Here is a 5,314-nt window from a genome sequence, read left to right as displayed (position 1 = left end):
TGAGGACCCTTCACTGGCTCCCAGTACATAAAAGAATTTTGTTTAAACTACTGTTGACGACCTTCAGAGCAATCCGCCGGTTGGGTCTGTATACCTTTCAACAAGAGTCAAACCATACACTACAGTGAGGACACTCAGATCTAATGCTGCAAACCTGCTCAAGCCGCCTGGCTTCAATTTGATAACTAGAGAAGGGAAATTGGCTACGGTACTAGGGGCATAGGCCTGGAATTGCATGCCAAAGGTACTTAGAATAAAGGAACAAGAAGATCAGTTAAGAAAGGCTCAAAAGAGATAGATCTTTGAAACATCTGTTGCCAGCTGCCTAGCATTAATCTACGTTATAATCTAATACAGCTGATCTCTGATTTTTACAGCGGCAGGAAATTCCGTTAGGACTGGCAGTTGCGCTATATAAGCATCACATTTCATTTTATTAAGGGAGAACTTCCAGTCCTTAAAATTGAGTCAATAGCACACCTTTGCTCTATGTCTCAGGCAGCATAAAGTTGAACAGCACATGGAAAGAACAGACTGCAATATTTTTTTCAATAGGGCATTTCTGCTGCTTACAGGTGATATAACACAGGGTAACAACGTATCTTGATCCACAGTGTTGGACCACTTATCTGGATTTAATAACCTACATGTGCAAGGTAGAAAGAGTTAAGAACAAGCTACATTTGATATTTTATTACCTATGATGATGTATAACTTACTCCTTGACTCAAAGATGAATACATACAAAATGATGGTGCGGCGTTGCAGCACAAAGAACATATTTAATTTACGTACACATCAATGGTTAACAATAAAAGGTACAAATCTATGTCAAGTCAAGTGAATGTATATAAAACAATCATCAAATAAAGCTAAGGGTTGAGGCTTAGGAAAACAAGTACTATATTAATAAAAAAAATATCACATGAAAACAGTAACATTGCCTGACAAGATGCATGCAGAACTAATAGAGTCAGAACAAAGAACATGCTCCTTGCCCTCTAATGTATATGTTTATGAGGTACTGACATACATTTATAAAAATGAAATAGAAAGAATCCGATAAGGACAATATGTAAAGACATTATTTAAAATACATAACACAGCTACAAAGTTTAACAAATCCTTTAATCTTAATCACTCAACAATAACCAAAGGAGCACTCTTTAAATAATGATTTGCCTCCTCAAGTTTACTCGCTACAAGAACATAAATATATCACGGTATACACCCGTTACAACGGATCTTTTACTCCGCACTACCATTACAACGCGACCATTACTCCGCATACCATTACAACGCATTGCGCTGGGGGGCGCTCTAGGATAGGGAATAAGTATAATTTACTATCCAACACCTTCCCTAGGGTCCACGGGGACTGGAGTTTGAATAGTAAATTATACTTACCACTATCCAGCGCCCCAAGGCGCTATGCGTTGTAACGGTATGCGAAGTAAAAGTCGCGTTGTAATGGTCTGCGGAGTAAAAGTATGCGTTATAACGTCATACATCCATATATCACACACCCAATTTAGAATATGTACCTTTTGAAATGTACACTTTAGCCTAGTAACAGCAGGACTCATGAGTAAGAAATTATGACAAATACAATAAACAACCAGTGTAGGGAATGCTATATGTACATTCAAATACCTCTTGCCAGAAAGGATAACGATAATAACTTGACGAAAGTGAAAATTTAATAAATTATGATTTATTCTGTAATCAAGCAAACCTTCCTCGATAGTAACCAATAAAACATTGTAATTCATATCCTTGAAATATTATTATCATGTCATAAAAGATTGCATTGTTGCTTGGAATGATAACATACTGTAGTCAATACATATCTATGTAATGGCATACATTTGACAAATTCCAAAGTTATCCAAAGAAATATTGAAACTGTAAAGGAAAAAACATATTATGGTGAGAGGAAAAACATCCAAGTGCCTGTAGGCAGTAAAAGCATGATTATAATGCAACAAGGTTTTATTTAACACTTACACTGGGTGATGTCTCCAGGTTATCAGTGTCTGTCATTTTAAGATCAAAGAAGAATGAATCACGTGTCAGTAAACCAGTGTCTCACAGGATTGTATTGGAGACCCTCAACCACAGAACCACTCTGTGCGGTATATCTTGATTCTCCGCCAATGTGGTTAGGTGGATGGTATCATCATAGGGCATATCACTTGAGTGTTCCGTTCTCCAAGTGACCTACTGTCCTTCACCTGGAGGGAGACTGGCTAGGTAGCGACAGTCGTGAACAGAGGTTAAAATATGTATTTTCCTGTGAATGGTGATTTATTGAACAGAAAAATGATAAGGTTAAAAAAGATGGCGGTGTTGAAGTGGGTGAGTTAGTGATCCACAACACCTACTGGGCGGTCAACATGTTTCGTCCCAGGGTGGCCCCTACAGGTCGTGTGGTCTACATCAGCACCAATTAGGACGAGGTCTGAAGTTTCAGAGCTCTACAAGCATGAGTGAGGTAAGTAATCTCACTTACCACTCTTCGTTATGTAAGCACAAACTTGGCCAAAAACGTAAAACAAAGGGGCCATGTTTTCTGTGAGGTGCAGGAAGAAAATATATTCCTTTGTGTAGATCATCTCTGCCAGCACTGCTGTAGTTCTCCTGCCTTAAAATCTTCTTTGAATTTAAAATTACAAATCATTGGAAGCTGAATGAATCTCTGCTTCTTTCTCCCTTTTCACTGAAATATAGCAGTGTTAGTACGCTCGACTCCAGCAACCAACTTGGTTGAAATGAGTGATGCCATCATCTCCTCCTTGGGGATCAATTCCGCCCAGAGTTCTAGTCCTCCTCCTCAGTCTTTGCAACTTTCAGATTCTTGCCCAGTTTCTCCTCAGTGCTGCACTTATAGTAAATCATGCCACAGTGGCGGCTGGCATGACTCGTGGGTAGTGGGGCAGGGCAGGAGTGGGCCAGGCGTGGGGGAAGCAGGAGGTTTAACAACGTAAAAGAATAAAAAATTACACACTTACCTTGCCGCCGGGTTCTGCGTCCCTGCTCCTGCTTTCCTCGTGGGAAAGGAAGCCAGGAACAGCCAGGCTTCCCTGACCAATCACAATGCTGCAATGCAGCATTGTGATTGGTAGGCACACAGGCGCCCCTGACCAACCGCAATGCTGCATTGCAGCGTTGTGATTGGTTTTGAGTGTCCTGGTTTGACGCTCAACCAGGGAAGGGGGGTCTGGGCTTGTTCTCCATGCAGGCTGCAAAGCAGCCTGGATGGAGAACGGAGAAAGTGCTCAAGACTGGTTGGGTGGCCAGAAAGGGCCGACCAAACAGTCATTGCTCACTTAGGAGTGAGCAAACCACTCCTCCCCTTCTCCATGAGCAGAGCAGCCCCGCCCACCTGCCCGCCCGCAAAGAAAACATAAAATGATAACTTAAAGTTATCATTTTATATTTAATTTCCTTTCCACTGCTTGAAAGAAGTGGAGGAGCCACCATTGTCATGCCACCTTTTTTGCACTCAATTACAGTCCTGTTTGTTGGTGCTACACTATTAATTATGTTCGCTATTGCTTGCCACAAAGCAATCTTCTTAGAAAAGGGTAATTTGCAGGTGACAAAGAAATATTTTTTTTTGTCACCTCTGAAATCAAATTCGGTCTTACCTCTTCTGTAAAGCTGAGTTTCTTTTTCTGCCATCCTCCACGACAGCACCTCTATCCTTGCTAGAACCTTCCTGGCTTGCAGCAGAATTATTGTTGGCTATTTAAAAGTGGGTAAACAATACATGAAACTGTGTCCCATTTTGTGCAGATGTGCAACACAATTCCTTCTTGCATCACACAAATCTGCCTTACGTTTTGCAACTCTGCTTTACGGCACATGAGCATGAGGTGCGTTGCGGCGCATTGCACCACTACAACAACTTTGTGGCTTCTTTACAAACCCCTTGCAACAATTTTGCGCTGCAGTTGCAGCACTTTTTGTGACGCAGTGGCAGCATAAACAATGCTCCAGGTTGCACCTATGTCCAAAGTGACGCATCCAGACAGATGTGTCACCTTGTAAACCCCTGCGCTACATTATACTGGCGTCAGGTATAATGTATGCATGATGGGCATTCACACGCCAGAAAGCCTCGTAGAAGTGATGCAGTGAAATCTACAAGATTTTACTGCGCTACTTCTAGGACGCCACTGCATCAAAACCTTGTAAGGAGTGAAGAAGTGCAATAAGAATAGGCCTCCCCCATGCATTGCTGGAGTTGCGTCAGGCTTACGACACATCTCCAGCAATGCATGGGTTTTGTGCAGATACATCAGAATTTCTGAAGCATCTGTCAATCCCCACACCATGGTACGCTGTAAGGCGCATCCATGGTGGTGAAAGGGTTTCGCTCGCAGGCGCAAGGAAACCAGCGCATCGCTGCTTTAACGCAGCAATGCGTCAGTTTGCTGTAAATACGCCCCTTTGTATCTGCGATGCATCGAGCTTGTGTCGTGATGTGCCGTATTGAAAATATGGCACATCCATGAAGCAAAAAAGGGCACAACTTTTTTTCCTGCAAAGCAGCATTGCCAGAGTCTTAGTAAACCTAGGCCTAAACCTATAACCCTTATTGAAGAGCCTCATAACCCAGTTGTCTTGACTGTGGCTCGCTGACACAAAGAAGCAGAACCAGGGGAATAATGTTGAGGGAGCAGCATTAAAACAATGTTGGTTTGATGCACCAAGTATCGTTTTAGTTAGAAGGCTCGCAGGATTATATAACACTGTTAGGTTTAACTTTAGTCATGAGCGATTATCTGATTATGGTTGGATCCAATGCTGACGAGAACGTTTAAAAGTCCCAGAGTTTGGAATCTGCAGTTTTAAGTTTTTGCTCTTCTAATACAGTTTAGCAAATGCTATCAAAAATAACTTCTGTTTTACTGCAGTATTGGCAATGCCAGTCAGAGCTTTTAACTCCAAGATAAGACAAACAAAGGCACGTCTCAGCTGTGAATCAAACAAGAGATAAACGAAACAAGAGAAAAGCCTAACACAGCAATCAGGCTTCCAAGTTCACGTGAACAACTTAAGAATGCGAGGACCTCCCTTCCCCTACCGGGCTGTACCAATAACTGCTGCAGAACGGGTGACAACAGGGGCGGAACATTCCTACGAATTCAACTATTTTTGTGTTTGGTAACGCGTTAACTGTTCCAGTCAGTTTAAAACCTGCATAAATAGGTAACAACGTTTTTTTTATAAGCTGTCTACTAAAGATAAAGTAAGTGCTTCGCTTGCAAGGTCATGCCAAATAAAACTGCTGAACTTTGTCTCCCAC

This window comes from Lissotriton helveticus, chromosome 2_1 (genome assembly GCF_964261635.1).
Source record: "Lissotriton helveticus chromosome 2_1, aLisHel1.1, whole genome shotgun sequence".
Lineage (NCBI taxonomy): Eukaryota > Metazoa > Chordata > Amphibia > Caudata > Salamandridae > Lissotriton > Lissotriton helveticus.
Note: the sequence above shows the minus strand (reverse complement) of the source record.